This window comes from Suncus etruscus, chromosome 1, assembly GCF_024139225.1.
Source record: "Suncus etruscus isolate mSunEtr1 chromosome 1, mSunEtr1.pri.cur, whole genome shotgun sequence".
In the NCBI taxonomy this organism is placed as follows: Eukaryota; Metazoa; Chordata; class Mammalia; order Eulipotyphla; family Soricidae; genus Suncus; species Suncus etruscus.
The window spans coordinates 56,082,120-56,109,872 of NC_064848.1; the positions used below are offsets into that span (position 1 = coordinate 56,082,120).

At 32.5% G+C, this 27,753-nt stretch overlaps 1 protein-coding gene across 1 annotated transcript in view; it reads right to left on the reverse strand.

Moving 5' to 3' along the window:
- The window catches only part of LINGO2 (leucine rich repeat and Ig domain containing 2), a 1,160,605-nt gene that overhangs the window by 941,815 nt on the left and 191,037 nt on the right, over window positions 1–27,753 (reverse strand). The window contains exon 2 of the mRNA XM_049771075.1: window positions 23,061–23,150. The gene's annotated coding sequence lies outside the window, so the exon portion shown is untranslated. The remainder of the gene's footprint in view (window positions 1–23,060; window positions 23,151–27,753) is intronic.

Genomic DNA, 27,753 nt, shown 5'->3' on the forward strand with positions numbered 1-27,753 from the left:
GCAATGTTATAAAGTAACAAGTAAAATGCCTGTCTTGCACACAGGCAGGGGTGGGAGAGGAGGGTTATGGGGGGCATTGATGTTGGGAAGGGGGGGTTGCACTAGTGAAGGTGGGGTGTTCTTTTATGACTGACACCAACTACAAACATGCTTGTCATCATGTTGCTGAAATAAAGATATTATTTTAAAAAATTATAACAATATCTTGCTGCCAAAAAATGTAGGTTTTCAATTTAAACTGCAAAATACACTGAATCATTTGACACTACTGGAAAATAAAATATATGCAGTGACTGTAAAACTTATCTACTGTTCTGTTATGCTGGTAGGCTGGGGGACAAGAGTGGTGACATGGGATTCACTCTAGGAATATTGGGGGAGGGAAGATGGGATTGGTCCTGAAACATTGTATGTCTGAAACCCAACTATGAAAAACTTCGTAAAACATAATGATTTTAATAAAATATTAAAATATAATAGAATTGTTCAGCATGGGGAGATGTGCAAAGTAAATTTTTATTAAATTCAATCATTGAGTGACCAGAGTGATAGTACAGTAGTTAGGGTGCTTTTGTTTAATCTCTGGTATCTATTATAGTTTCTATATGTTACCAGGAGTAATTCACAGTACAGAAGAAACCCATGAGCATTGCCTGGTATGATCATCCCCCCTCAAAAATAAATTCTAAGAAATCAAAATTATTGAAACAGTGGAAGATGAATATCAGTTATAGACATAGCTTTTTATGAAGCTCCGTGTTTAAAGTAGCAGTTTGAAAAATAGTCAGAAAAAAGAAATTACAAAGTAAAAAAAGTCAATGAAAACATCATAAAAAAAAGAGTATGGAGTTGTACAAGACAAGTAAATTTAGATGAAAGTAACATATTGGTTTGTGTTTTTATTCCTGTCTTTTCATTACTGTATTTTCAAACTTGTTCAGATAGATTGTCTGTTCTGCATCAGATTGTCTCTATGAAAATTTATTCCATATGGAAAAAGTTTAAGAAGAATTTTGATTTTGACCTATTTTTAATAGTCTGAAAAAATGAGCAAACTTAGAGAATTAAATTTTTCCAAGTCTGGGCGGCTTGAGTGATGCTATAGTGGATAGGATTTTTACCATACACATGACAGACCTGAGTTCTAGCTTTGGCATCTCATAGCTTCCCCCAAGTACCATCAGGAGTTAGGTCTGAGTGCACAGCTAGCAGTAAGGTTTGAGCACTCCCCAAAGTAATTCCAAAAGTAACTTCAAATAAACAAGTGGATCACAAATGTATTTGCTGATAATAGGAGGAATAAAGGAGTATTCGAGAAAAAATAGAATAAACATAAGAAGAAATGTTAGTCTCAAGATAAAATATTTCAACTCAATTGGCTTAACAGAAAAACATAAAATAACTGCATTTCTTAGGTATAGGTATAGAGTCTACAAGAATGACAATTTTTCATAATCCTCAAAAAACCAAAAAGATCTAGAACCTGAGTCCTCTGATAATACTCTGTGTCCCTAGGTCTCACTAAAAACTCATAATTTGTAAACAGAGGAAGTTTGTGTACCAGAGAAATTTCATTTCTCTGCACAGACTAAATGACTAATATATATATATATATTTATTTATATATATATATATATATATATATATATATATACATTTCTGATCTGACATCATCATTGTACTATGAAAGTCTAGTGCTGATGGCACAACATTTGTCAGTAGTTTAAATTATTATTTTTCCAGTCTGTAGAAATATAAAATTTTAAAACAAATTATATGAACAAAAGTAACTCTGGACATTCCCAAGACAGAAACTAAGATTGATTTTTAAATTATATAAATATTTAAAAATACAACTGACTTTAGTTTGAACCTAGGCATCAGAGATTGTACCCTAAGCATTGCCAGAAGTGATGCCTGAGAACAGCACAAGGAGTAAGCTCTGAGAGTGTTGGCAGTGCCTTTACTTACTACAAATTAAATTGCATATAGTTATTATGTACATTATATATTTATTTTCATCAACTCAAATAAAATATAGTTAAATTGGAAGAAACTTATAAATGTCTCTACACCAATTCCTCCATGCCTTTCTAATAAGGTAGATGTTGTAAAAGATTATTATTTTTCTAAAATTCTTTACCTACAATAAATAATGTGTTCTCCAGATAAGCTCTAATATTCTTTTACTGATTATTCATGACTTCTTTAATATATAACTTTCATGACTGTTCATCCAAAAATTGTGATCATAAGAAAAACATTAATGACAAAATTAACTACAAAGTATTTGAATCATATGATCCAACCTCATCTTTCCTATTTCACATTCATAGACAATTACTTTATCTTTGTATCTCAGAATATAACATAATGTTGGTTCATAGCAGATATTTCCTTTTTATAAGTAGAAGAAATTATACTTATAAAAAGAAGAAAGGAAGGAAAGATGGGAGGAAGGAAAGATGGGAGGAAGGAAGGAAGGAAGGAAGAAAGGAAGGAAGGAAGGAAGGAAGGAAGGAAGGAAGGAAGGAAGGAAGGAAGGAAGGAAGGAAGGAAGGAAGGAAGGAAGGAAGGGAGGGAGGGAGGGAGGGAGGGAGGAAGGAAGAAGGAAAGAAGGAAAGAAGGAATAATGAAAGAAGGTAAAAGGAAGGAAGGAAAGTAGGAAGGAAGAAAGGAAAAGAGGAAGGAAGGAAGGAAATTAGGAAGGGAGGGAGAGAGAAAGGGATGAGATGGGATGGAGGGATGAAAGGGGGAGGGAAAGAGAAAGAAGGGAGGGAGGGAGAGAGGAAGGAAGAGAGGGAGCAAGGAAGAGAGGGAGGAAGGAATAAAGAAGGAAGTAGAAAAAGTGGTATTTGCTGGGAATGAAGAAATATGGGACAAAGAAAGGAGAGAAAAGAGAAGAAAGATTTTTACAGTGGGAAGAAGAATGTGAAGTCTCTATCATTAACTGATAGCTTTTTTGGGAGCAGATTTCATACCTCTGTCCAGTGCTTCTGTCAAAGAACCTGGGGATTAGTAAATCACAAATGAGGAGATATATTTGGCAATGTTACTCCACTGCTTTTCATTATATGTGTTTTAGATTCAGAACACTACTTTCATATGAATGCAGGCAATTAGATATTTTCCACATGAGCCATTCCCTCCTCTGGCTGAACTCAGATTGTTTAATAACACTGAGCAAGAAAAACAAATCCTAGGTTTTCATTTTTCATGACAAATTAGGTATTTTGTGATTTAAATTAAACTTTCAGTGGCAAATAAACTGCCACCATGTCCCTTGACATATACACTACAATATGGATGGTGAATCTTTTCCTGCAAGTTTTCAAGATGCCTCAAATATGTAAGAACATAATTTCAGATTAAATGACAGTTTTGAGTATGTAAAAACCCTAAACAGCATTTATAGGAGTTAGAGACTCTAATATACAAAAGCCAAGCTTAATTTGCAGCTTTTTCTTTTCCCAGCAGACAGCTCAGTGTCTCTTTTCTGTTTAGAAGCTTGTTTTACAACACCTCCACAAATAGTTTTTGCCTATATCTGAGGAGGTAAAGTACATAGAGTCTGCTAGTGAGTTTTTCCTTTCTCTTCGCACAGATTTGCAGTACAAGAGAAATTATATGGCCTAACTTCCAACAGAGGTATACACCTATGATTTGGGATATATTTTTACTAATCTATATTTAACCGTATCAAGTTTTGTAAATGACCATATACTTCATAAAGAAAAGAAAGCAAAATCTCTTTGATGGGTTTTTGTACTTTGTTTATACTAGTATTTTCTTGAAACACCTTACATTTATGTATTTATCAGGAATATTGAACTGCAATTTTTTTGGATTATATCCCAAGTATACAAAAACAAAATGGAGACAATCCATTTTCACCCCCATATGTCTTGTTGCACACTCAACTTTAATTATAATTTGGAATAAAACAAGTATTCTGAATGAATGACAGATAGAGGGATAGAGAAACTCTGGTACTCGTCACCCAGGGGAGTATTACTTGGCCAAAAAAATAGATACATTTATTACATTTGTAGCTCATTAGAAAGTATTATGCTGAGAAAAGTTATGCAGAGGGAGTAAATAATCTCTCTCATATGTAGAATATAAAGAAATACAATAGTATAAAAACAAATACCTACAGGCTGGAGAGATAGCATGGTTTTAGGGCATTTGCCTTGCAAGCAGCTGACCCAAGACAAACCTGGGTTTGGTCCCTGGCATCCCATATAGTCCTCCAAACCAGGAGTGATTTTTGAGCACATAGTCAGGAGTAACCCCTGAGCGTCACAGAGATGGCCAAAAATATTGTCTAAAGGCAGCAAAAATAAAGATCATGAGAACTGGTATTCAATAGGAAATATACTATTTGTTGTAGAGGAGGGACTGGAGGATTGGATGAGAATCAGGGCAATATCTATCATGGAGGAATGCAGGTGTAGCACTGAATGTTGGTAAACTATTAGCTACAGTGTTGTAAACAGCAGTGCAAAAAATTATACACACATAAACAAAAACATATATGGATCCATAAATAAATAAACACAGAGTCTCTTGTAGAATCAAACTGGTAAGAGGCAAATGGCAGTGGGTGAGATAATGGTGGAAGGAAGTAGACAGTGATGAAGTCATTGATGTCAAATCATTGTAAGCATGAAACCATTTATAAATAACTGTAAATTCAGGGTGACTAAATAAATACATAAAATTAAATTTTGGGATATAAAAATTACTTTAGCCAGTAATAATAAATTACTAAAGCAACTTGCTTTGCTTGAATATGACCCAGGTTTTATAGCCAGTACTTCATATGTTTCTCTGAGAATCAAAACCAGAATTAAGTTTTGAGGATTTTCAGAAATATCTCCCCCAAAAAACAAGAAAATAAATATTTTCCAGAGTTAATGTAATCATAATATTTTTTCTCTTTGACTCTTTGATCAGGCTACAGAAATATGTACCTAGAAAGCAAAATTAGACAATATAGTATCTGTTAATGATTTCAAATGACATTTCAAATGATAAAGCAATGCTAGCAAGTTTGTCAAATATAAATCAAATTGAAGAAAACAAAATGCTAGATCTGGTAGAAAAACATTTATTTTTAGTAAAATTAAGAATTTTATAAACTAGCTATAACTTCGAACTTTATTTCAATTTCCCATGAAATTTATATTAGAAAATAGCACAGGTCCCTTTATTATATGTATCTGCTTTTTTAACCTCAATTTGTTTTTCATACATTCTTTATCTAATTAAGTACTACAGACTAATTTCTATCCTATATTATGCTCAATATCTGTTATTCCTTTTATTCACCAAGAACAAAATTTATTTATTATTGGGTTGGCGAGATATCTCAGTGGTAGGGAATTTGCCTTGCACGCAGCTGACCCAGGACAGACCTCTGTTCAATCCAGGCATCCCATATGGTCCCCAAGCCAGAAGCGATTTATGAGTGCATAGCCAGGAGTAACCCCTGAGCATCATTGGATGTGGCCCAAAAACAAAAACAAAGTATTTATTGAGCACTTACTCTAATTTAAGATCCTGTGCTGAGGGGCCGGGCGGTGGCGCTAAAGGTAAGGTGCCTGCCTTGCCTGCGCTAGCCTTGGACGGACCGCGGTTCGATCCCCCGGTGTCCCATATGGTCCCCCAAGCCAGGAGCAACTTCTGAGCGCATAGCCAGGAGTAACCCCTGAGCGTTACTGGGTGTGGCCCAAAAACCAAAAAAAAAAAAAAAAAAAGATCCTGTGCTGAGCATGTTGCAGACATTATACCACTAAATAAATACTTAAATTGATTCAATGATAAGAATCCCATTAAAAATAATGGAATAAAGTGCTGGAGAGATAGCATGGAGGTAAGGCCTTTGCCTTGCATGTAGAAGGACAGTGGTTTGAATCCCAGCATCCCATATGGTCCCCTGAGCCTGTCAAGAGCAATTTCTGAGCATAGAGCCCGGAGTAAACCCTGAGCGCTGCTGGGTGTGACCCCCCCCAAAAAAAAAATGATGGAATAAAATTTATTAAAACTGTATTAATTTATTAAAACTTCTTATTGTATGATTTGACATTATTTTATCTAAAAACATTGGCCAAATATTTTGAACAAAATATGTGGATAGAAGAAAGCACATAGAATAGATTGCACATAAAAGAACAGAAAGTGTTTTTTTTGTTTTGTTTTGTTTTGTTTTTGTTTGCTGTTTTCCAGATAGAGTATCTCACTACTGTTAATCAGGAAATTCTATATTGATTTAAATTAAAAAATTAAGTTCTACTGTGGGATGGGAAATGCTTGATACTATAATTTAATTAAGTATTAAGTCTTGCTTAATGATATGGGAATTATTGCAGAGGCTCAATTTGGTGCCTGATGTTTCGTTTTGAAAGATACTTTAAAATCTTTACCTCACTTCAGAATTTTGTCTCAATTCCAAATCATTTTCTATAGTTGTTTAGGAACTTTTCGGATGCAACCTATCTTTAATGAAGCCATTGTGTTCTTTCATAACATTCTAATATCAATCAAGTATCATTCTAGGGTCTCAATTCTCCCTTTGCTGAATGTCTTTTTACAATGCTTTCTGGGTATACCATCAAATGATTTCTAATACTTTCATCTATTTTCATTGTAACTAAATTGCTTTCATTCTCTAGTATATCTAGCCACAATATTCAGCTATACAATTTATTTGATAGCCATGTTTCCTCTATATCTCCTCCATATTATTGCCAGAGGAATCATTCTAAAATATAATTCTCAATGTGCAACCCTCACTTAAATCACCAATGTCCTCACTGAATTCCCTAGAGTACAAAGCTAAAATACCTTTGTCATGTTTATAAGGCTTTACCTAAATCTGTGCCTTTAGCTTTCTTAGCCATCAATTATTATTATCCTACTGTAGTAATTTCTAAACATATTACCAATGTTAACAAATTTATTTATTTTAATTTTGTTACTAGTAAGTTATTATTATTAAACAATAAAAAATAAATGGTATAGATGAGGTAATGGTAACTGATGAGGTTATAAGTTATGACTACATGTAGGCACCAAATATTTTACAAATTTGTAGAAATATTTTGGTTTGGGTGGGAGAAGATAGAAAAAACAAGAATGTGAAAGTTTTTCCTGAACAATGTAAAATATTGAGAGACAAGCATATTGTTATTTAAAAATGCCTGCATATTGTTATTTGAAAATGCCTCTTGTTTACATAAATAATTGAAATTGGTCATTGAAAATTGTCTTACTTGTGTTCCCTATTTTTTTGGGGGGGGTTGGTTTTTGGGCCACACCCTGTGACACTCAGGTTTTACTCCTTGCTATGTACATAGAAATAGCTCCTGTCTCAGGAAACCATATGAGATTCCGGGGATTGAACACTGGTTTGTCCTGGGTCAGTCACGTGTGTGGCGTATGCCCTACTACTGTGCTATCACTCTGGTCCCTTATTTGTATTTCCTTTCAATGCCTGTTACATTGACTTTGATTTATATTCGTGTCTGCTTTTCAAAAGACAAATGTCCAGAAGCAAAAAGGACACCTAGGCAGTATGCCTAGAGTGCAGCAGTAATTTTATGAATAAATGAGCTAATGAGTGTCTTATAAAAAAAAAGGAGCTTCTAATCAATTAATATGAGCTAGGAAGGTTCATATAATAAATAGCTAGATTTGTTCATCTTCTTTAGAATTGACTTGACTGTCAACTAAACTAATCAATTTGATACTAAGATTATTTTTTATTGTTTGTATTGTTTTGTTTTGCTTTTGAGGGGGGTACAGCCAGCACTGCTCATGACTTACTCTTGGTGCTGTGTGCAGGGATCATATATACTAGTAGTTCTTGGTGTTCAAGGGACCAATGCAGGGGAAGAGATGGGATTTGGATAGACTGTGTGCCAGGCAGGTATCACAACTTCTTTAGTACCTCTTTAGTACATCAGCATTTCATTTTGTCATATAATGTAAACAATTTAATATTGAATATTGCTACATCCCCTGTGTGAACAAATCCTGAGTCCTAGAAAGGCAACAAGTTTATAAAGACCCTAATTGCCAAAGGGAGGGTTTTTAAAAGCTTTCTCCTATTACAGGAACTTTTTTAAAGCAGTCTGTACTCATAGAGTGGAAATTTGAAAAATGTAGCATCTGTAAGAAAAGATGCTTGAAAAAATAACTTGTACTCACAGGCATTAGGAACCTGAATAAAACCTTGGTTGACTGTCCATAAGACATTCAGGAAACAAAGGGATGTAACATACATATTAGTTGAGACATACCTTCAGCTGACATTGTAAAATTACTCAAATTTAATATTTACATAGATTCAAATATTCTTTTATTACTTTTTCTATTTTTGGGCCGCATCGGTAATGCTCAGGAATTACAATTCTGGCTATGGGCTCAGAAATTGCTCCTGGCTTGAGGGACAATGTGGTATGCCAGGGGATAGAACTGCAATCTGTCCTGGCTCAGCTGCATGCAAGGCAAATGCCCTACCACTGTGCCATCACTCGGTCCCAGATTCAAATATTCTTTATCTAATAATTATTACTCACTTTTCTTAGAGCCTGTCTTAAAAATTACTCAGATATATAAACACACCTTCTGAGAAACATTTGCATAGATTCTAGTATTTTTATTTAGTCTTACAGAATAATTACTCATCCTCAAATGTAACTTTGCTCTTAACCTATGTGCAGCCACAGTAAGATACGTGCAGACATAGTAAGAATTAACATTTCAGGCCTCAGTTCTGTATGCAAAAAAACAAAACAATTCTCTACCAACCTTGCTACTGAGACACTACTGATAGCAAGAAGTAAAAGTGAAACTATCATGCATCAGAAATATGCTTTGGGGACCAGAGTGGTGACATGGAGCAGTAAGGCAATTTGCTTGCTGGTGCTAGCATAGGATAGACCTCGATTCAATACCCCAGCATCCTACATGGTCCCCCAAGCTAGGAACAATATCTGAGAGCATAGCTAAGAGTAAGTCCTGAGCATCATGGTTGTGGCCCCAAAACCAAACAAAAACAAACAAAAGAAATATGCTTTGAACAATTTTCCCCTATGCTTATTTTTGTAAATTAGCCTTATGATCTGTCAAGAAATTGAGAATTAATATTCTATCTTGTGCCTTGAATAAATGTAACAGAGTTTGAGCCCAAGTTGACTCCTTGGCCCTCTGTTACCCAACAGCAGACCCCAGTTGCACACCTTTCAAGAGACTGCAGAAGATTTCTTTGTGTCAATAAAAAGTGGCCTGTGATGGAATACAATAATGAAATTTTCAATGCAAATGGCAAAAAATCTATTTCTGTTGTATATATTTTCAATTAGATATACGATTACTGATATATTATATATATATATATATATATATTATCAATGTACACCTTCCGTGCAATTAGTAGGCCATCTTTGCCTTTGAAGTTATTTACATGTAAACTTCCCCATTAATGGAATGCTCTTTAAAACCAACTCACAGTTTTAAATAAAATGGGAAGAATGTAAACCAGTATACCTTAGTTTCTGTTAAAGGTTCTCAACTGACTTTCCCTTTATTCACAAACTTCTTCATTTTTTCTATTTATAATGATCTCTAGAGGCTTGAAGCTAGTACAGCTCTAGGGTGATTGTCTTGCATGTAGTCAATCTATGTTCAATTCTTAGCACCTATATGGTTGCCCAAGCCCAGCCAGGAGTGATCTCTGAGTATGAAACTAAAGTATATACTGAAAAGTGACTGAATGATACCCCCTTTACTCTTTCCCAAATTCTCTGCTGTCAAATTGATGTCACAGAATTGTGTCTGTCCTGAACAAACATAATACAGGGTTTATATTCATAAATACTGTGGCCATAATTTTTTTTAATTTTTAGGGCCACATCCAGCAGCTGTCAGGGGTTATTCTTGGCTCTTTGCTCAGATATCACTCCTAGAAGGCTCTGGGGAACATATAGGATGCCGGAGATTGAACCCAGGTCCATTCCAGGTCAGCTATGGCCAAGACAAAAACCCTACAACTGTGCTATCTTTCTGGCCTCCATAGCCATACATTTTTAAGAGTTTTCTTTTATATAACAAGAACAACATAATAGGTAAGGCAAACTGTATGAAAATTTATTTAAATTCAATGTTTATAACATAATATTTATATGTCTTAATCTAAAATGTCCAGTTTTCACAATGTTTATATAAAGTCTAATTTAATTTCAGATTCATTCAGATTGCTTCCCTAATGGAACTATTGTCTGTTAAATAAATCCATAGAGATAGCAATGCTGCCATTTTTTTTTACTGCTCCTAATTTTTTTTTTTCATTATGAGAACAAAGATGCAAAGAAAGAGGACAGGTAAAGTTAAAGTGGGAAGACAATCACCCATAAACAGAATTATCAGAAGAAATCCCCTTGCTGACACCTTAATTTTGAACTTACAGAACATTAAGAAAAATAAAATACATGCACAATTACTTTGTTCCTCAAGTCTCCAGTTTGTAGTATATTATAACATTTCTTAGCAGTACACAAAGCAATCTAAAGCCACAAAATGTATGTAACTCCTTTAGCGTTGAAGTATAGTATTCTTTTTACAGTTCCATGCACATGCTTACTAATGGAAAGTTCAGTTTTATAGACCTGAGTTTTGATACAAGTTTCAATTTTACTAAAGAAGATACTATAACATACTAATTATATTTTCTTTAAATTTATTGTGCCAAATATCTAAGATAAGAATAATAATAAATACAGGTCTGTAGTTTTTATTTTGAAAGATTTATATTAGGAGTACAGACAAATATATGGCTTAACACTTGCCTTCCTATAACCAAATTGGTTCTTTCTGATCTGATACAAAAAAAACAGGAGTAACAACCACCCCCAGCATCTGCTCTTCAGACTCACAGCACCACTAGGCTTCTAAATAAAAAGAAACAAAAAGCAAAATACAACAGACATTTTTAAGATATGGGCATGAAGATTAAAAGTATGTTTTTCACCTATAAATCCCTGTGACTTTAAGGATAATCATACATAAAATATGTTTAATATTACATTTATTAATCAATTATGAAAATATTTAATAGGATGACTCCATCATATATAGGTAATATTTATTTAATAGTAAGACATATAGTATTTTATGTATTATTTATGTAGTTCCTGTATATTAACTAATACATATATTATTACATGCATAAGTATCATATATGCACAAGACTAAAGCATGCATAATTATATGTGATATATATGTATACATATTAGTATTAAAGTAGTACTCTATATTAATTTTAACTATTTATTATAATGTATCATAATGTTTTTATTTATAATATATTGAATTGAATGCAACCATTAAGAAATACATTTTCTTATAGCATTTTAAAGGAAAGATGTCAGTAATGAAGAATTTCAAGAAAGTCAGACTTATGTTTAAACCCTTCAAATAACAAGAAAGTTGTCAGTACAAAAATTCAAATACTTGAAGTTTAAAGAATCTCACATTGATGGTGTGTGATAATATAGGAACGTAAGTATGAGTTATATTCTACCTGTGAATTAAGGCAATCATCAATATATGATACTAATGAGGATAAAACCATTCATTATATTGTTATTACATTACATAACTAGAAAATATATATTAGTCTCTGAACAGGCATCTATACTCAGTAAACTTTAAATATCAAGATGTTAAACTGCAGATAGTCACAGTCACACCATAGTGTAATCATCATGAATCAACTGCTTAAAGATAATTAAAATTTTTAATCTATTGAATATGTTTAATTTTCTTAATATAAAATTGATAATTTATCACTAATAGATTATCAATGAAATTACATGAACTTGAGACATAACATACAAACTGATGTTGATGGTGATAAGATTATGATGGTGATGATTCTATGATAGTATGAATAAGATGATAGTGATGACAATGATAAATACAAATGTATTTCTTTACTCACATCATCAGTCCCACTTAGACGAAGTTGGTGGTGTTTATCTTTGCTACTATAATATCAACTTTGTTCCTGATTTCTGTTGAGATGGAAAGAGTCATATCCAGGGATAATATCTAGTGAAGCGATTGTTCTGTCATATACTTTTATGTTCTCTAAAAATATACTTCTAATTTTTAACAATATGAACAGATGGGAATTTTTCCTGTTTGTAACAGTTCTGGTCTGTTTTGCTCAATTCTTCTTTCTTCAATTAATATCTCCTTTCATTTTACTTTAAATCAGCCTATATGGTACACTGAAGCAGAAGCCATATGACCCAATCCCGAAGGATTGGGTAGTGCAGGTCTGGAAGCAAACACTGACACAGCAAATAATCCACACTGTATTGAAAAGAATAAAAGAGGTTCATAAATAGAACATGCTCTCTGCTCACTAGCAAAATATAAGAGCAGACAGATACACTAGCTGTGGAACCTGAAACTACAAGCAACTTCTCCCTGAGACTATAGGTCTTTATTGGAAAAGAAAGACCATCACCTAGAATGAAGAACAGGTAGGGGTAAGGGACCAATGGAAGTACTTTCAGTCCATAAGTGACAAGCACAAACAAGAAGGATTATCCTGAATAGAGGCCAGAGTGGTGGTGCAGGGCCTAAGGCTTGCCCGCTAGCCTAGGACGGACAGTGGTTCGATTCCCCATCATCCCATATGGTCCTTCCAGCCAGGGGTGATTTCTGAGCGCATAGCCAGGAGTAGCCCCTGAGAATCACTGAGTGTGGCCCAAAATCAAAAACCATAAAAAAAAATCACCCTGAATATAATGAAAACCAGTAGACCAGTAGTTACTCCAACAGTCAACAGTACACTATATACATTAAATATATTTTACATTACAATGGCTTTTCCAGTTCTCCTCTGAAGTAAACTTGACATTTAATTACCAAGTAGTACCTGTTTATATTAAAACATCAAGTCGGTCATATTTGTAAAACAATATTTCATAATTAAAATCAATAAAATTTGATCTTTTCATTACTTTCCTAAACAGCAAATTCTAGATGCTGAGCTCCATCATATTTATAGTTTCTCAGTACATGAATAGAAAGAATAACTATAAGGGTAAGTCGGGAGGAGTTTCTCATGCTCGATAGTTATAAAGACATTTGAAAATGGTAATGCGGGTTATAAAAACATGATGTGCAGAGAGATCTTTCACAATTCTTTATTTAGAATATCATTCAAAGACCGACTCTGTTGAGATCAGAGCCATTATCTAAAAACTGTATTCCCCATACTACTGCATTCTGTTATAGACTCCATAATCCATACAGGTGAAAAAACTTCAGTTTCTCCCTCTCTGAGACAGTATTTAAAATTCCTGGTCTGCCATGGTATTGTTGATGCTTTTTCCTTTTCTTGTCTTTTCTTTTTTGGACAACACCAATAAGTGTTCATGTCTATACCAGGGAGATTATAGCAAGGAGGTAGTCATGGACTATGTGGCAACTAGATTCCAACTAAGATTTAATATACAGCCTGTAAAACAATCTTTACAGACTGATCATGGTTTTCAATGTTCCATATTTTTTCATGGAGAAAACTCATTATTTCTTTCTTTCAATCCCATATTAAATAGTTTTCCCATGATGATACTATGCTTGATATCTGTAGGCATATATATTTCTTGATATCTGTAGGCAGAATTAATACCCCCCCCATGTCATTATACTACAACTATATTTTGTGGGTGGGCACATACAAAGGTGCTCAGGCAAACTCCTAACTCTACACTCAGAAATAACTCCTAGCAGGCTTGGTGAACCATATGGATGCCAGGGATTGAACTTGGGCTGACAGCATGAAAGGAATATACAAGCTGGATGTGCTTTCACTCTGACCCTAATATAACTATAATTTTATTATCAGTTGTTGGCATGTAGACTTACTTCTTTTACTCATGTGTTATATCTAGCAATTAGAGGTTGTATAATTTATCTGTTCAAAACTGTTATAGCATCTTTTATATAGATTTTTTAAATAAATTTGAGTGAGTACATAAATGTTTGAAGTACATTTCTATAACTTACTTTCATGAATTATCTATATTTTATATGTTGCAGTTTTCTATTTTAATACATGTATTATAAACTCACTGAATATAAATATAGTTATAGAATTATGTGCAAAATACTAAATTATACTTTACATCCTTTCAATTGCTTTAATATGCTTCTATCTTAGTCTTCATCATTCCTTCTGTACAAATACTGATAACTGGATTTTTAATATTTGCATATATTTAGCAGTATTTCTATTTTTCTATTTCTTTTGTGAATTCTAGACAATGGATGATAAAAGAAAATGTGGTTTGTGGTTTCTGTATTTGATTCAGAACCACTCTCCCATTATTGTTTCCTTATAAGTTTTCCCCTTTCATCTAATTTAATGATTTTTCAAAGAGTAATGTTGGATGTAAAATTTTGAGAAGAGAAAAACACAGATGAAAGACATATAGATCATTGAATCTCTATTTCAATGAATTGTCTGTGTACCAGTGACTTTTACTTTCATTTAAATGTCTAAGAAATAAAATTTTATTGTGTTTAAGGCATTATACAAAGGTTTGTCATGAAAGACAATATTGTCTTAACTAACAATATAGTCATACTTTACTTACATGTTGATGCACATAACAAGATTACTACAGCTAATGAAATTATAAATGAGCCCTAAAACTTATTTATGTCGTTGTGTAAGAACCAATAATGGGGAATGTGGATGAGTGAGTTTCAGGTTAGTGGCTGTGATAAGTATAAAAGGTTGCCAACAGACCTTTCATTACAGCTATTTGCTCCTTTTTAACAGGCAGCTTTCCCAGAGTCTGTGTTCCTGCTGTTGCAAAAAGTTACTTTGAATACACAGTGCCAATTATATTGGGACTGAATATGTCAAGATTATGACAGGTGTCCACAAAGTTATGCAATCAATTATACTTATGCACTTTCTGCTTTAAGTGCCTGTAAAAAGAAGAAAATTGACTAATGCATCTTTAAAGGAATATTAATATTTATTTGTTCACCCCAAATCACTCACATTCTTGTTATGTGAGGAAGGGAGAAAAAAGTGGGAGAAGATGGAGGCAAAGATGTGAAAAGAAAGAAATGCTGCTAAAGAAAACCTGATTCAATAATGCAGTTTAGTGAGTGGTGTTAAAGTGGTAAAAATCTCAAGCTAGTCATTAGTTTTACAAAGCTAGTTAAAAAAAAACAACTCTGAGATAGTGCCTAATAAGAGTAAAAGCTGGAGGCCTGACACTTCCTTTGAATTCCAGGACAGCAGGACATTCATCATCTAAATATACAGATTTAATTATGTTGCAATCACAATTTTACTGTCATTTTCAAAAATGAGAAGAAGGAACACACTTATATGCTTTTTTTTTTAGTGATTATGTGATGGAGATTAGAGCAATAATGACAAAATTACAAGTACCTCCCTGGCACTTATACTTGAAAAGTACTGTGTAATTAAATGATCTAATACAGTGAGATAAGCCTATTTAAGATGAAATATCAGCAGATCAGAAAATAAATCTTCAATTCTAGATATATGCTTATAAATATGATAGTATGATTGTTCCATGTTCTAAAAAAGTATGTCACTAAACATTTTGCTTTATAATGCTAGAATAAATCAAATCATCTATCCATTCTTTAGATATGTATGTAAATAAAATGCATTATCTTCCTTCCTTCCTTCCTTCCTTCCTTCCTTCCTTCCTTCCTTCCTTCCTTCCTTCCTTCCTTCCTTCCTTCCTTCCTTCCTTCCTTCCTTCCTTCCTTCCTTCCTTCCTTCTTTTTGGTTTTTCAGCCACATCCAGTGTTGCTCAGGAGTTACCTCTGGCTATGCACTCAGAAATCACTCCTGGCTTGGGGGGACAGTATGAGACGACGGGGGATTGAACTGAGGTTCATCCTAGGCTAGTGCACACAAGGCAGAAGCCTTACTGCTTGCACCACCACTTCAGCCCCATGTTTTTCTTTTTTAACTAATAAAATCAATAGCTTATATAAATAATTAGATAAAATGCAGTGGCATTAAAAGTGTTTAAATAGATAATATAAGGGTTACAGGTAATATAAGGTGCATGCTTTATATGCAGCTATACTAGTTCAATAACTAGTGCCACATAGGGTTTGAGTATCACTCCTGGGTAGAATAGTATAAGCCCTTCCTTTCACTGGGTATGGCTCAACAACTCTCCCTCCATCCAATTAACTAAAATTACTAATTAATTGCAATTTTAATTACAAAATATTTGAGCATATTTTCTTAAAAGAGTTTATAGTAATACTTGAATTTTCCAAAAGTAAAATACTCAACAATATCAAAATAAGCCTAAAAATACTTTTTCTTTTTGGTTTTTGGGGCCACACCCGTTTGATGCTCAGGGGGTACTCCTGGTTAAAGCACTCAGAAATTGGCCCTGGCCTGGGGGGACTATATGGGACGTCGGGGGATTGAACTGCGGTCCTCCCTGGACTAGCGCTTGCAAGGCAGATACCTTACCTCTAGCGCCACCTCACCGGCCCCAGCCTAAAAATACTTAAAGGTAGGGAGCCTATGAATGATATAGATTCAGAAGATCTCATCCTCCTTCAATAATTTAGTAGACAAACAAGCACAATTGGAAGAGAGTTTTAAATGTTTTCTTTAAAATAATTTTGAAGAAAACACACTCTTATGTGTATTTTATACATTGTTCCACACAGTGATATTGATTTCATACCCATATTTAGCTTTTTTATATTTATAAAGACTAAAACTTCTGACTTGACATATTCACTCTATATGTATTAAATATGCATTTCTTAAAACTATGGATATATAGCTATTTGTGACATCCATTTTAAAAGAAAGTGTCTGCGAGAAAGTATACGTGGCTTAATAGGAGGCTAGTCTGGAGTTAGAAAATAGGCAAATTAAGGCAGGACTTTACCAAAAGTTTTCCAGAAGAATGTTTGAGGTATGACTGTTTATTTCTTCCCTGAGTCACCAAATTTTTCACCTATTTCTCCTTATATGTGGCAGCATCATACTCACAGATTCTCTTTAGGTATTCATCAATGATTATTTTTAACAACAATTCATAAACAAGAAAATAGAGATTTTATATTGAAAAATGATATAGAAACAAATTCATATGGTCTAGTGGGAAGGTCTAACTGGTAAGCCATATGTGGAATTCTGACTGTGTAGGAATGATATTCTCAGAAGACTGAGAGTTTTTCTCAGTTTTCTTCCAAAAGGTCTCTTTCAATAAGAATCACCTTGGTATAAGTCCCTGAAGCTTAGTGGAGTTCATCTGAGCTGCAGAAGAAATTGCTACCACTCTTTAAGACTATAGATTAACTTAAAAAAATGAAGACAAAAAATGCAATTTATTGTTTTTTCTAAATACTTGTTTTTTTTTTCCTAATCCAATATACAATCACTGTCCTCCCTTGTGATGACTTTGAAGACGATAGATAATTTGTTGGTGGTGGTAGCAGAGAGAATACCATCCAGATATCCTAATGAAAGTTACTAGTGAACATGTCCTCTCTGAAAGGTCAAATTTTTCCAATCTTTGATTAAAAGTGAGCACTCTATTCTTGTTATATAAAATTTCCTATTCTTAATGAATTGGTGACATCCCAGGTCCTTTAATTTAGATAAAAACTTTATGTCTACCTAGGTTTACTTTCAATACAGTCATTCCAACTACCTCTACCATTGTGCTATAGTATAACTATAATACATAATAATTGGCATAAGTGATGGAGAATGAGGAAAGCTACCAACTTGTGAATTGCATTCAATTATAAAAATAGTCAAGAACCAAAACACTGTATAATAACTGTACTTTGCATGAACTCTAACATTATATTTGTGTATCAATCATTTCCCTCCTCTGCCACACTATCTATGATATTTAGAAAAAAATACATCTGCCTGCATAAAGGTGTGTTTATGCATTTAAAGAAGACTGCAGTAATGTATCCACTTAAAAATCTCTACAATTAATTATTAATTTATTTATCATTTTTATTTTAGAGCAACACCCAGGTGCTTAGAGGCTACTCCAAGCTTGTTTCTCAGGGGTCACTCTTGGCAGCACTACGAAAATTATGTAGTACTGAGAATTAATTCTTGACCTCCTGCATACAAAACACATACCCTGTCTATTAAATCAAACAATCTTTCAAGCCCTGCCCTACTACTTACAAAGTTGTCTTATGATGGCTCACTTTATGCATAAATCCTATTACTCACATTTATTTTTCAAGTTACTAGAGAAAAAAGGGGGAAGAATATACAAGTACCCTCTAAGGATATGACCTGAAAGTGACACATTGCCACAGTTCATATTCAATTACCTAGAACTTAGACATATGGGCAAAGGTAGGTATGTAGTAGACTTGAAAGTTCATATGCATTTAAATTGTATGCATATATCTATGATGCATATAATATATTATCATATAGAGTTATTTTGCAGTAGGAAATATGCTCAATTTTTTATCTAAATCAGATTAATTTCACTGAGAAGATATTCAAGTAGTCACAGCACACTGATAAGAAAGCAATAATTTATAAAATTATACCTCAAATACTTTTTCCAAGAAATTTTTTTGAGAAAATTTTAATGCAGGTGAAATAGTTCTTCACCACTGAAGTCTTTCTGTCTAGCTCAGCAGGTAATGGTGAATTAAGCAGTCAGGAAATTTAACTAAACAAATAAGGTTGATTGTTCCCATATGTGCTTATGAAACTGCCTATCATAAAACAAAATCACAGCTAAAAAGTGAATTATCCTAGGATTATACAGCAGAGTATAATATCACACAGACAGAGCAAAAAATCATGTGCTGACTCTATCAGACTCTAACTGTAACTTGATAGACCAGTGACTTCTATAAATATACTAATGGCAACGTTGATTGCAAAAAAATCAGAATAATATTAGATAAACTAGAATTTATGAAGCTAACTGGTTATTAGAAGATTTGCAATAAGTATTAACCAAGTCAGAACTCATAGCTTTAACTAAAATTAAAGGATTTAGGTTAATTGCCTAGGTTAGTTTTAACAGGATCACACCAGCAGGGCTCAGGTCTAGAGGATACAAAAATAACTCTATTACCCAATAAGTATTGAGGATCATGATTAAAGCTTGTTTCTTAATTATGTATTAAATTATTAAAGAAAATTTAAAAAGTCAATCAATACTAATAATACTTTACAACACTAGTAAAAAACTATCAGTCTGGAATAATAAATGTAATTGTGATGGAAGCACTGTACCACATAGGTCATAAAATTAAACCTAAAGTAAAGTTCTGTTTATTTTTTCAGTCTGACAGCTTGTTGTTAAAATACTTATATTACATTTTTGGCACTTGTGTTATGATTGAGGGTCTTCTATCATTCCTTAATAAAACACTTTATTTCTTTTTTTTTTGCTTTGGTATCTCACCTAGCAGTGCTAAGAGCTGATTCCTGGCAGACTCTGAAGATAGTATGCTGGGGATGGAAATCAGGTTGTCTGCAGCCAAGGCAAGCACTTTACTTATTGAACTATCACTACTGCCTCAAAAACCCAATGATTTGAACCAAATTCTTCTATACTCTTAAGCATTCTATGGAATTATCATAAGTATTTGTATAACTGAAAGGCAATCAAGCTTTTTAAGCCTTAGGTCTACATTTATCATTTAAAAATATCAGCAATACACTAAATACGTTATTTGATTTATTTTAAATACTTAAATTGAATTACTATGATTCTTATATTATGATATATAATCTAAAATTAAAACAAGCAAATTAAATTGATATAGGCTTTAGATTTAGTCCAAGAAACAAATATAGTGTTATCACATAGAAGAAAAGGTAAACATCAATGATAAGTCTATAACTAAAGAAGAATTTCATCTTAATTCAACCCAAATTTGACAACAGGAAATTGGAATCATTTACTATGGAGCTTCTGTCCATATGAAAATCCTATGAATTTCAATGTTACATGAGACAAAGGAACATGGGTGATTTTTCAGGTATTTTCAGGTTATAAACAATTGAAAGCAGAAAACCTTAGCTTATTTCTAATGAGATTGTTACCTAATGTCTTGATTTCATTAATTAATTTTATGGACCTTTACACTACAGTCAAAACATACAAAAATAAATCTAAAATTAAACATTAAAAATCAAGGGTTATTTAAGTCTTCTAATTCAAGAATAATTGAAGAATGTCACATTGAATTCCTCCCACCATATTTCATATTATAGAAGGTTAAAATGTAATCTTCAACTGCAGCGCATGTCTGTTCTTATAAAAATTTTACTGATAAAAACATAGATAAATTTACTGATAAAAGCATAGAAACAAGACTATAAGTATGAAGACCACCAAAATAAATGTCCAAAGCATACCTATCAAATACCATAGAAAATATGACTCAAAAACAATGCATGTATCTCCTATGCAGTTAGTAGAGAAGGAATTGTTTAAGTAATTTCATATGAATGAATCCATATGACAATGATAATGGGAAATGATCACTGAACAAGAACTGGATGCTGAAAAAAACTAAATGGATAGGCATAATAACTTTCAGTAACACTGTTAAAAAGCACAATGTTTAAAAGAGAAAAAAATGGAGAGAGAAAGAGACATAGAGAGGAGGAAAATATCTGCAGGGGGAAGGTGGGAGGGAAAGTGGTAGGAAAATTCCTACAGATGGTAGGAATTATGCACTGGTGAATGTGGTGTATTTGGATGGCTGAAAATCATGCACATCTTTGTAATTGTGAAAAAATAAAAACCCAATTTTATTATGAACAATATTGTAATCACAATTCAAATAAAGTAATTTAGGGTTGAAATGATAGCACATTGGTAGGGTGTTTGACTTGCATATGGCTGGCCAACCTGGGAAGACCCTGGTTCAATTCCCAGCATCCCATACAGTCCCCAAGACTGTCAGGGGAGATTTCTGAGTGCAGAGCCAGAAGTAACCTGTGAGCAATGCTGGGTTTGACTCAAAAGAAACAAACAAAATGAAATAAAATAAATAAATAAAATAATAAAAAAATAATCTCAATGTTGAGATTAATTAATCTTCTTTGACCTTCCTTTCATGATCCTTATTCCTGCTGGAGTACCGTCAAGTATCCTAATAGCCTTCATGCAAAATCCTATTAAAATGGGATGAAGCTAACTGACAAAAGCAGGTCCAGTAATAACAAGTACTGTTACTTGTCCTCTACATACCTCAGAGAGACTTTACAGGCAGGCTGATCCAAGGAAGAACTGGACATTATCTCTGCTATGGAAAAATGAAGAATGTTCTCATTTGCTGATCTACAATGACTGGTCACAGCGTGGGCCCTGGTCTCAGCATCAAAAAAAAGTGCTATACATTCCTAAATATTTCTGTCAATAATAAGAATTTGACCCAAACAATCTTCACATCAATGAAAATGTATCAAATATAATTTGTTGTAATTCCAAATAAAGAAAATATTTATGTACTGTATTTAAATACTTATATTTAAATACTTATAATGAATGATGATTTATATCTTAATAGTTGTTATACCATATTTTATCTTCTATTATTAAAAACTTTTAGTAAGATATAACTTATGGATATTTCTTGTATATTATCTCATATTTCAGTAAAATTTTGGTATGTCACAGAATCAATAAATGAAGCACAAGGAAACTTGCATTGTCTGACCAGATTCAAATAACTAAATAAATAAATAAATAAATAAATAAATAAATAAATAAATAAATGGTACATTTCCCATTAAACAGTATCCTAGGAGATAATAGTATTTTATAAAGAGGAAGACTACAATAATCATATTTTGTATAGAGGAAACTAATAGTATTTTTGAATAGAGAAGGCTTACGAGGTTTGTATTGAATACCAAAAGTGAATGGGAAAATTAAGGTAATATATTCCTATCTACACTTTCTTAAACTTTTCTTATATTTGAAATAGCATCATCTATGTAAATAGTGGATGACTTAAGGAATCATTCATCTTTTTTTGGCGGGGGTATTATATATATATATATATATATATAAAATACAGAGGGCAGGGTTATTACCCTGTACATGACAGATTCTGGTTCAATCCCTAGCAATATTATTTAGAATATCTTTATGTTCCCATGCCACCCCAGCCTGCCAGGAATGATTCCTGAACTAAAAGCCAAAAGTAAGCCCTGAGCACTGCTATGAGTGCCCACTAACCCCAACAAAACAAACAAACAAACAAAACACATCTTCCTTTTTTCTGGAGAAGTAAAAATACAAAGGATACAAAAAATACAAAGCTTTAACTTTTGCTTTCTTTTGAAATGCAGTTTGAAACTTTGAAACTAAGTTCAGCACATTGCAATTGTTTGTATCTCTATTTATAACAATGTTGGAAGATAGTACGGGAACAAAAAGTCTAGTATCATAGAGTTAAACAATTAATTTTTATTTTCTTTTATATTTGAGATACACCCACAATATTTAGGCTTTGCTCCTGGCTCTGTGTTCAGGAATCACCCCTGGCTGTCCTTAAACAACCATGAATTACAGAAAATCAAACCAGGATCAGCTACCTGCAAAGGAGTCTCCTTAATTCTTATATTATGTGTCCAATCCCAGAGTCTAAACATTTTGTCATATTTATTAGCTTGGGCAAAGTTTAAATGTCTCTGATTTAAAATTTCCTCACTTGTGCAGAATTGGTTGCATCATGGACCAATTAACAAATAATGAAAACACAAATGGTAGAAATTAAGAACATACTTAAGTTCTCTACGGGACTACATTTCTCTTAAGAGCCAACAAAGCTACTAAAAAGTTTTTTAAAAACTTAATATTAAAACATTTAACATGTTACAAATATTTATACTTATTATGTACAGATATAAATACACACCAAACCACATCATCCTTATTGCAGTTTCCGAAGTCAAATATATTAAGAATAGCTTATCTTACCACAACAGGAAGCAACTTCAGTGTAGATGATCTAGCCTCAGTTGGAATTCTTCAGGCATAAGTGTTCTACATCTTGAAATCATCACTTCCCTAAATAAAATGAAACAAAAACTTGGGGAATATGGAAAAACAGAAGAAATTAGCTTCTTCCTAGTGTGCTAAGGTCAAATTTCTCATCTCAGTTTTCATTTAGTTCCATATTTTCTGTTTATGGATGAAGAAAAAAACAGTTTATATATTTTAGGACTTCATATTTACAATTCCATCTTTGCAACCATTCCTGAAGGAAAATACTTGAATTTTTTAGTCAATAAGTTTTATTTGCTTTTGTAAGTCAATGTACACTCTTAAGTAGATATTAGAAAGTTATTATATCAAGTTCAAGTTACTACACTTACATTCATAAGTATATTACAGCGCCTATGAATTGAGCTCACTTTAAAACCTATGCTATTTATATAGTATGTAAAAAAAGAAATTCAAATATAAATGTGTACCATAAATTTTATTTTTTTCATTTGTTATATAAGTTTGATAAATTTGGAATTCATTATAATAAAGAGTTTTATATAATAAAATGTATATTTATTTTTTCCCAAAGGGAGTTCTGCTTTCTTTCCTTGTCTTCTTTCCTTTTGTCATCCTTGGGTTGAGGGGATTACTTTGAGATACAGCACTGCACTTTATAATCTAAAACACTATAAATCTAGGATTGTATAATTCTAAGCAGAGCAGTTATTAAATAAAGTAGAACTAAATGACAGTGTGGGGATTTTCCTCTTAAATTACTTGAAATGCCTATATATACAAAGAGTATGGAGTAAGCATATTCAGGAATGTGGTGATTGAAAGTCATGGAGAATGGCTTATGATTCATATTTTGGATGTAGCAAGTATCTCTTTAAAATATTTTGTGTAACACACTTCTGAGGAGCTTTTATTTACTTAACCACCACTTTATTGTTAGTCCAAAGAGCAAAGGGGAAATATTTCTTTGAAAAGGTCAGAAAAGCAAAGAAAAGTTACTAGATTTCATGCCCGCCTTCAGTGTAGAACATTGCCATACTGGAACATATAAACTTACATAGTTAATAATTTGCAGCACAGATGACTTTACTTTGAAGAAAAATCCAAAATATAAAATGTTTGATATCATATAGTAAACACTAATAGTTTACTTTATAGATAAGTATCTTATTTTTACTGCATTCCCATGTCTCCTTAATGATATGGTCTCACTTGACTGTCATCTAAATTTCAAGGTAGGGCTTCCCAAATCTAAATGATTGTACCAAATTTTAGACATAAACTCTCAATTTTATTAAAAAACAGTAGCTTCCAATTTGAAGACGAGAAAAATCTCATTTTGTTTTTGTTTTAATAGTTATATCAATTTACATATGTTTAAAAAATCCAGAAATAGCATAAAAATTTGAATCTGTAAGAATATTTACATATTGTACATTTTGTGGAAAAATATTATATCTTTTTTTGGGGGGAAATAATTCTAGTCATTTCTAGATTACTCTAAAATTTCTAGTTAGTAATATAAAGTTATTATCTAAAAGATTCAGGAGAGAATCCTTCAAGTGAGTTCAAATGACATTGAGATTGAATATATCAGTGATGGAAAAATATTTTTGAAATAGTGAAAGGTAGAGTGTAGGAAGCTCTTTTTAGGTATGGAAGAGAAAAAGAAATATGAACTTACATAAGCCTATGTCATATTAGTATAATAGTGCTAAATTATATAGTCTTGATATACAAAGTCCACCATTATTTTTAATATATTATCTATAGACTCCAATATGAAAAGATCATTTTCTAAGAATTATCAAGTTAGATATGACTTTGATATGAAAAGATCATTTTCTAAGAATTATCAAGTTAGATATATGACCCTCTAGAATCAGTGGGTCCCTTATAAACAATTGAATTAGTTTTTTACATCATGCATAGAAATTTATAAATCACTTTATATCACTTAATGCTGGAATATATTGCCTAAAATGAGAGAAGAGAGGGAACTTTGGTGAGAAGGAAAGAAAGCACGTAAGAGAAAAGACAAAAATTGGAATAAAGAATTTGACCAGGGAAACTACATCTATATACTGGACAAACTATCTAAGAGTTTGTCAAGCTGCAAAGACTCATCTTAAAATTGCTAAAATTGGGAGTATGAGCTACTAGCAGGAAAATAGAACAGAAATTGGTGTCTCATACAAGATTCAACACAACCTTTTAAAGAGCTTTATTCTGGTTTTAATCATCTAAGTCTGGTTGTTTGTGTATCTGTCTATTATTCTACCTATGTTATGAAGTACCAAATCTTAATCAAGTTATGAAAGTTTACTGAAAGAAACTGTTTTGAAAAATAAATGTCTCTGGAATATAAATATTAAAAAAGTACGAGACATGAAAACAATGTACCAGAAAATTTGTACAGGCATAAAGACACTTGCCACTGCCTTGCATTCAGAAAATTTGTTCTAATTCTGAAACCACATATGGTCCTCTAAGCACTATGGTGTATCAGTTCAGAGCCAGAAATAATTTCTGAACACTATTAGGTGTTTCCCAATACCCCAAAATTAAATGGGAAAATTTCTAACATCATGACAAGATAAAAGAGAGAAACTCCTCTGGTAAAATGGTCACATATTTTATGAAGATTTTAATGTATGGGAAAAAATGAGCAGAGATTATAAATGAGTTCAGAGATAAATTTTAGATAGTATTAGAATAAACAAAATGCATGAAATTGATTAGGAAAAATTAAAGTAAATTAAATATTGAAAGCTTTGTACAAAATAGATCTGAAAAATAGAGAGAGAAGCCTTGAATAGTCGAGACAAGAGACAAAAAATCTCTAAAGGAAAAGGCATGAAATGCCCCCATTATTCATACTCATATTCTCTACTATTCACACAATACACCAATATCTCTATTAAAAATTATATATAAATTCAGTTTATTTTATTATTTTTATACTTTCTTGTGTTTAGATAACTGCATTCACACAAAATGTGTTTGTAAATAATGGGCATTTATCAACATCTGCCAAATTTTGAAGGGCAAAAGTATTGGTGACCATTTATAAATGGGTACTAATTTTCATCAAATTTCAGAGCCTGGATGAGACTATAAATGTCATCTGTCTGCTGTGGAAAATAAAATAATATTAAAGCTTAACTTTTAATCTATACGAATTCTATAAACTTCATTTTGTTATGTCTATAACCATGATAGTAAATATAATCTATATCTGAAAGATAATGAAAGCAAAAACCTTTTTAGGGTACTTTAAAAGCTAAACATTTTTTGATAAGAAATAAATTTTAAATTGTAATGCTAGTGTCATGGTGTTCAGTCTAATTGAAGTAGATTTTTTTCAAAAGATTAAAATATATATTACATTTTTTCTAGATAAATAAATTACACAGAAATTCAAGTTTAGTAAATTGCACTAATAGATGCAGTAAACTGACTAAAATATTATTTTAAATATAAACACTCTAAACATTTAAAATGCCTAACTAAATCAAATTGTGGTATATTCATCCCTAAGAACTGAAACTTGTACATGAATTAATTTGCAAAAGAAACAACTACATTATGAACATTTTGTTTCTATGTTTAAATAATTAATTAAAATAAGAATGAACTTAAAAAATTTTGCTACTTCAAAGGACCATATAGTGATACTGAAGGATGGGTAAAGCCAGTTTTGGTATTGTTGACCTCAGTGGTGCTGGTTTGTGGGTTCTGAGGAGTTAAGGAACCATGTGTTCTATACCTAAATGGGTTGTTAGAGTCAAATCCTGCAACCAGAAAGTTTTACTTTTAAGTGTTTTTCTAGAACTAAGGGGATATCTCAGTGGTTACGGTCATATGCTTTGCACCCATAAAAAGCCAAGTTTCAAACTTGGAATCACATGGTCCCCGGTGCACCACTTGGAAGTTCCCTGATCACTATCTTATGCAGTTCTGGAACTGTCCTCCACCCCCAACAACCATGTCAAACACCACCAGAGTGGCTCCATTGATCTCCAAAACTCCCCTATCCATGTATTCTATATATTCAGATTCAAGCATTAAACTACATGACACAGCTATAGTATTGTCTGGAGTAATAACTAACTACTTAAGCCAGCTTGGGAACCCTTTATCTAAAATTGAAGTGTTATGCTATATTGATCATGAAATACAGAAAAACATAAACATTTCCAAAAGGTTTACTGTAGTCATTTGTGACAATAGAAAAATGTATAACTGCCACTGAAAACTATATTGATATTTTAGTAGTATTATTCATTATTATTATTTAGGAAGATTTTTCTGTGGCTTATATAACCCCTTATAATTGAAAAAGTTTACTTAAAATTAATATAAAACATATAATTTATAAACAGATTAAAACAACTAAATTCATTATCTCAAAACATAGCTTTTTATTTTTTGCTTTTGGGCCACACCTGTGACGCTCAGGGGTTACTCCTGGTTATGCACTCAGAAATCGCTCTTGGCTTGGGGAATCATATGGGACACAAGGGGATCAAACTGCGGTCCATCCTAGGTTAGTGCGTGCAAGGCAAACACCTTACCACTTGTGCGACTGCTCTGGCCCCAATTATCTCAAAACATTTTTATGTCAAATTATGATGAGTGACTAGGTAGAAATGACAATTTTTCT